Source organism: Triticum aestivum, chromosome 2B, assembly GCF_018294505.1.
Source record: "Triticum aestivum cultivar Chinese Spring chromosome 2B, IWGSC CS RefSeq v2.1, whole genome shotgun sequence".
Taxonomy (NCBI): domain Eukaryota; kingdom Viridiplantae; phylum Streptophyta; class Magnoliopsida; order Poales; family Poaceae; genus Triticum; species Triticum aestivum.
In genome coordinates this window covers 16491617-16498802 of record NC_057798.1, presented here as the reverse complement: position 1 = coordinate 16498802, position 7186 = coordinate 16491617, and the positions used below count along the sequence as shown (strand labels likewise).

At 42.7% G+C, this 7186-nt stretch overlaps 1 pseudogene; it reads right to left on the bottom strand.

The window, feature by feature from the left end:
• Positions 1-559: 559 nt before the first annotated feature.
• Positions 560-3936, bottom strand: LOC123038767 (indolin-2-one monooxygenase-like; annotated as a pseudogene).
• Between the last annotated feature and the right edge of the window lie 3250 nt (positions 3937-7186).

The window sequence follows — 7186 nt, the reverse complement described above, 5'->3', positions numbered from 1 at the left end:
TTTGGCGGCCTTTGAATGTGGTTTCCACCTACACCCCCATGAGTCGCATGGGGAATAGGGGAGGGGGCTGTTTGGCGCTGCTGGGGGAGAGGCGCTATTTCCCCGCACCTATTCACTTTGGTTGCAGAAAACGTGTTTGGCGGCCTTTGAATGTGGTTGCCACCTACACCCCCTTGCGTCGCATGGGGAATAGGGGAGGGGGGCTGTTTGGCGCTGCTGATCAAGCTCACAGAGTTAACCAGATCCTCTGGGCCTTCTTAGAATTTTTTGGGCTGAAGATCAACCACCGCTAAAATCTTTCTAAACAGATTTACAACAAGTAGGAATTCCCCTTCCTTTATTTGCAACAATATAGCAATAACACAAAGTATTCGACTTATATTTTATTCTTGCATCTACTGGCATGATTTTGGAATTAATAGTAGCTTCTTCCAGCGCACGGTTAGCCCAAAGACCACTGTCATATCAATGTCTTTAGTCTCAACCCCTGGAGGCAATTCTGATTCAAAATGGTGCATGAGGTTTGTCAACATAAGCTAAAAATTGGCGATCCCGGGGTTTATGCCAGGGCACATCCTTCGTCATGACCCAAATGGCAAGAACTGGAAATGATTCCCCTTGAAATTGACATCCACATCACTATCTTCATATATAAATCTTTCAGGTATGAACTCTTCTGCATCCCCCAAGAGGTGGAGTCCCTGTCAATGGCCCATGCATTGACTAAGACATGTGTGCCCAGCAGGAACCATGTACCCATCCATGTTGCAGTCACCCGTGGCAAGGTGTGCAGCAAGGATAGGCGCAACAGGATACACCCGAAGTGACTCCTTCATGACTGCCTTAAGTACGCCATCTTGTTTATGTCGGTTTCGGTTATACATTCTTGTCCCCGGGGTACGATACTCCTCATTTCATCTTGTAGCTTCCCCAATAGGCATGGCCTCCTCATCAACTTGGCCAAGGTGAATTCGAGAGTGTTAGATAACGTGTCTGTTGAACCGGAAAATACATCCTGTGGATATTAATTAATTAGGTCACTATAAGATATACATAAACCAACATATATAATTTGGAATTTATCATTTGTACTTACTGTCAGGAGAGCTTTCATTCGCTCTCTTGTGAGACCATACTCAAGCTGAAAAGACAACAAAATATCTATGAAATCCCCATCCTTGTTATCAACTGTTGACTTGTCCATGCTCACACATTCATCGATCAACTTAGCCAGCAAATAGGCCCATCTACGCCTCACGCTCTCAGCCTTTGCACAAACCACCCTCTGAAGCACTCCAACTCTAGCCAATGTTGGGAAGTACACCTCCAAGTGGAAACCTCCTAGTATTCGTGAGGTATCGTCTATGAGGTCTCGAAGTAGCTTGCTCTGTCCTTCTCTCCGGAAGGACTCTCCCAACCCAATCCGACATGCCATGTCATACATGAGTGACTTCAGAAACCTACTCATGTCCACTGCAGCACCTCCAGCAGCGGCCTCGTTAATCTTGGTCATCACCATGTTCACCTATGATGAGATGCATCTTAAACTATGAGACTAGCTAAGATTTATGACATTATTAGGGGAGGGCATATGGCAGCCAATTTTTTTAGTTTCATTTCTGATGCAGTGTAGTACAAATTGTTATGACAATAAGGATAAGTTTGCGATAACAAAATTACCAACGAGTTTCAACAGTAGAAAACGATTTAATAAATTGGGAGATATGTGATGGTAAAATACTGATTAACGAAAAATATCTCACTCCCATTTTTTTAGAAATGTAGAATCTCCTAATTAGTGGATGTTGTCTATCCATGGGTTTATTTAGAAGACCATCTTGTAGGCCCTCACCTCTTTTCCAGATTGTCGCCATTGTTGAGTAGGATGAGGTTCTCCTTGATGGATTTGTAAAGCCATGACCTTTGTTGTCACTAGACTGGCCATTTTGTCATCCAACATTGCCTATTCCTAGAACCTGCTTGTAGTGTACCACTTCACCATCTTCACCAGCTCTTGTGCTTTGCCCCTAAACTATGGTAGTTTTGGTGAGAACACGCTCCCCTCCCCTATGTTACAAAAAATGACTATTCATTCCCTCGTGCGGTCTCTCCCACCGGCCCTGGTAATCTCATCAACTGATTTAAAAGATTGATAGCTTTTGTGTTGTACACTACTGCCATTTTGGAGGGAGTTTCCTGTACTGTAGCACGGAAGCCTCCTCCGCCCTTCTGTAAGAAGTTAACTTGTATTACAACGTGACACTCGTGGTAGGCAATCCAAACTCGACGAGAAAAGGTTAACTTGTATTATTGCATCTCAAAACGTAGCAGTATCTCAATTATGAAATACATAAGACTCGGCCTCATGGCTCCTCTGAGGAAATTCTCGATTGCAATGAAAGAAAAAACACCTATATAAGTGATCCATCCGTGCGCTACCGGCTTAAGTACCCCCTCAACCCCTCACCATCACTTCTTTTTCAAAAAGGCAAAAGACACATATCTGCCACCTCGTGCCAATTCTCCACTGGCCTTCCACACATCGTGCTGTCAACAACTATTCAGTAGAAATGTGTTGTACACTATGGACGGCTAGCAATAAAACTAGACTTTCTACTTACAAGTTGTGTGAAATCATTTTGAACATCACATTCCCAAGCATCTCGACCAACATGCTTCACTCATACTCATTATAAGGCATTCCCTATACAACATGTTCTCTCCGTTTAAACTATTTAAAATTCTAGATTTGTCCTAAGTCCAACATTTTTAAGTTTAACAAAGTCTATAAAAATATATCAACATCTACAGTGCTAAAGTACATTGATCATCAAACGTATTTCCATACTATATGTTGTAGAAATTAGCACATTTCCTTTAGATGAGGTCAGATATATATAAGTTTGACTTAGAACAATTATAGTTTCAGTTCTACAGACAGAGATATAAATATTTCGACCAAGCACCACGTGAAAACTGCAAGATCATTAAAATTACCTCCTCCGTGGTGGCGTTGCGAGAAGATTGCACCTTTCTTACACTCAACATGTGAGTGGTTACGAGCTTCCTTGCCTGGCGCCAGTGCTCGTCATATGATGCAAAGGCGATGTCGGACGAGCCATACATGAGGATTTCCGAACCATGGAGCAGGGCCCCGAGGCAAAGACATGGTCGTGCGTGCGCAGAACCTCCTTTGCGGCACGCGGGGATGACACAACGAGTGTCTGCACGGCTCCAAGACGGAGGAACATGACGTCAGGACCATGGTTCTTGGCCAGGCTGCGGAGGGAGACGTGCGGGAGGGAGCCGAGGAGGTGCAGGTGCCCAATGATGGGCAGTCCCGGTGGAGAAGGCTGGTGGCGGCATTCGTGCTGCTGCCTTCTTCCTGTCTTACCAGTCGTAGTGAACCAATAATAATTCACAAACAAGAGGAAGAGCGGGAAGCATCGCTAGCATGACGAGACCTGCAATGGGAAATTAATGTCTAGCCCAGCACTGTGTAGAGCTCTGCCGGCGAAATTGTTCTTCTCAACCTGCTTAGTTTAACATCACAAAGGTCGATCAGTTGCTTATAAGCTAGCCAGGCAGAGTAAAAACGACAAAATTCATCTCTGTGGTGCACTCAACTATGGGCAATTAGTTAGGGGCAACATAGCTTTCATTCCTAAGAAGCAGACAAGGCAGTCTTTGACTCTTGGTTAGGTGCTTTATGCACTTTTTGTTCCCCCTCGGGAAAAATGTGAAAAATGCCAACTTCAAGGGCAAGACAAGTGCAACCCGTTATTTGGTATACTCGATGGGTCTTTTTTTCTTCAGGCAATAACGAATGCACAGGTTATTTTTCATGGTCTGTTCGGGCAGGCAAAACACGGAGTTGTAATCACCAGCGATTCCATCGCAAATACGCTGAAAATCCAACTCGGTGCCTGGTCTCATCTGTTCCCGAGCTACAGTAAATTCAAAAAAAAACTAGAACTTTTTTAAAAAAAACTGATTTTTTTTGTATGAAAGATGTTCACGTGCGTGATGTCCATGCAAAATTTCATCCTGTTTGAACATCTGAGAAGCTCATGGCAAAAAAGAGAAAATCGGTCCAAACAATGCGTGAATAGTAACCTTACTCACAGAACCGAAATTTGTCTTTTTTGTCGCGCGCTCCTCGAATGTCCAAACTCCACCAATTTTTGCACGAACATCACCACATGAGCATCTTGCTTCCAAAAAAATTCAGTATTTTTTGAATTTTTTTTCTATTTTCAATGATTTTTTATTTTGCCCGGCCTCATCGGAGCCCGGGAGCAGAAACGCCGCTCTCGTTATAAATTAAGTACATACATTTGTTTTAGGAAGTGTTGAACCCTTTTGTCTCAGATCGCAGTCATATTTTTATACTCTGATTAAAACCATAGGTAAATTAAATGGAGTGGTTTAGAAATCATGGAGATATGTGGGGTACAGCTAAATCCATGTATAACCGATCCTTTATAATTTAGATGAGCAAACCATCTCCTATCCTTTAGAGGAGTATACTTGCTCCTTAAAAAAGTGTAGTTTTTAACCGATCACCTAAACTTAACTATCTAAGTTATTTTAACAAAAAAGCATTTATTTTTTAGCCACCAAATTAAACTTCACTACGCAATTATTTTATTAAATGATATCTTGGTCACATACTTCACTAGTTCTTTGCTAAGAGATCCCATCCAAAGATAACCACAAGAAAAAAATACGCACTTCAATAGAAACACCAATTCCTTCACTCTCCTACTAGTCTGTTTAATGTTTTTATTACGGTACATCAAATAAATTTGGACCCTTTATTTCTGTGATTTAATGGCTCAGATGCCACAATACTACATCACAATTTGGGTAGTATATTAAGGCATAAGGGTATTTTGGGATAGTTCGGTCTTATTAATCCCGCATCCAGATCTCGTCGTTCTTTATGCCCCCAATACATTCTTCATTCTTCATATCATGCACACAAGTTATGATCCACTGGACGCCACCGACCATGGCAGCCCGTACGCGATTTCGCCGGCGACCCGTGCATGTTCTCGGGCCGCCAGGAAGTGCTTGATGGCTTTGGTCTCGAATGTACGATGCTGCCCAGACGAACTTGTAAAAGTATTTGAGAAGCGTAGAACCCTTTGTCTCGGGCCACATGTATATATTGGGCAAAAGCCTTGGCATACAAGTTACAGGGTAGATCGAGAGAACGATCAGAAGATCCACCAGATCGGTTGTTACAAGGAGATGAGAACGAGAAGAAGGGATAGAGATGAAGTATAGAATTTAAACAAACTTCTATCCCTATACAACTCCTAAACGTCTATTCCAACACTCCCCCTCAATCTATACCTCAAGGAGCTTTGCCAAGGTTAAGATTGTACTTAAATTCATTCAACCTTCTCTTGGTAAGGGGTTTTGTAAACCCATCTGCGAGTTGATCTCCTGTGGAAATAAACCGAATCTCCAGAAGCTTTCGAGCTACTCTTTCTCTGACAAAATGGAAATCAACTTCAATGTGTTTCGTTCGTGCATGAAAAACAGGATTTGCTGAGAGATACGTTGCACCAATATTATCACACCATAATCTCGCAGCCTGTGGAGTTTTAACTCCAAGTTCATAGAGTAATGTTTGTATCCACATCACTTCAGCTGTAGCATTAGCCAGGGCCTTATATTCAGCCTCTGTGCTTGACCTAGAAACCGTGGCCTGTTTTCTTGCACTCCATGACACAAGATTAGTTCCCAGAAACACAGCAAAACCACCTGTAGATCTTCTATCATTAGCACACCCTGCCCAGTCAGCATCAAAGTATGCACTAACAAGCATAGAAGAGGACTTGGTAATGTTGAGGCCAAGACCTTCTGAGAACTTGAGATACCTTAGAATTCTTTTGACTGCAGTCCAATGAGTAGTTCTAGGTGCATGTAAATATTGGCATACCTTGTTTACTGAATAAGATATATCAGGACGAGTGAGTGTTAAGTACTGCAAGGCACCTACAACACTCCTATAGTTTGTTGCATCCTCTGGTCCAAGACCTTCTCCACTTTCCACTGTAAGCCTCTCTGAGGTAGAAATTGGCGTGTTAACTGGCTTACAATTCCCCAATCCTACTCTCCTGAGAATATCAGTTGTATACTTTTCCTGTGAGAGAAGTATGCCATCTTTAACTTGCTTTACCTCTATACCAAGGAAATAGTGAAGATCACCCAAGTCCTTAAGAGCAAATTCCATCTTAAGATCTTTAAGCAAGCAAGTAGTGGCATCTGAACTTGAACTAGCAATAATTATATCATCAACATAAACAAGCACAAAGATAGTAACATTGCGTTTATTAAAGAAGAACAATGAGGTATCTGCCTCTGAACTTGAACCCAAGACGTTGCAACTGCATACTCAGTCTGGAATACCAGGCTCTTGGGGCCTGCTTCAAACCATACAAAGCTTTATCCAACTTACAGACATGTTGAGGTGTGCTAGGATTCTCATAACCTGGTGGTTGCCGCATAAACACTTCTTCCTCAAGAACACCATGAAGAAACGCATTCTGAACATCTAGCTGTCTTAGACTCCATCCTCTGGAAACAGCAATAGACAAGACAAGTCGAATAGTAGTTGACTTAATAACAGGACTAAAGGTATCTTCATAATCAATTCCAAACCTTTGTTTAAATTCTTTGGCAACTAATCTAGCCTTGTACCTGTCTATGCTTCCATCAGACTTCCTTTTGATCTTATACACCCATTTGCAGTCAATAACATTGTCTCCATACTTTGGTGGAACCAAGTGCCAAGTCTTATTTTTCATAAGTGCATTATATTCATTATCCATAGCTTCCTTCCAATCCTTATTAGCAAGAGCATCATGCAAATGAAGTGGTTCACCGGTGGTGGTAAGAAAGGCACGTTTGATTTTGTCGTACCTTATTGTACCATCATTGTACTGTATTTCTTTGACAATACCCGACTGAGACCGTGTTTGCTGAAGAGAAGATGTAGGCAGCACAGGAGCAGTTGCTGCCACAGAAGATCCAGCCGTCACCTGATCCGAGGCGGATCCATGCAGCGAACCAGCTGGCTCCGGCTCCTGATCCAAGACGGATCCATGCAGCGAATCAGCCACACGCCCCCGACCAGCAGCTGTGGGGTCAGGCCCACACCCACGGTCGGGCG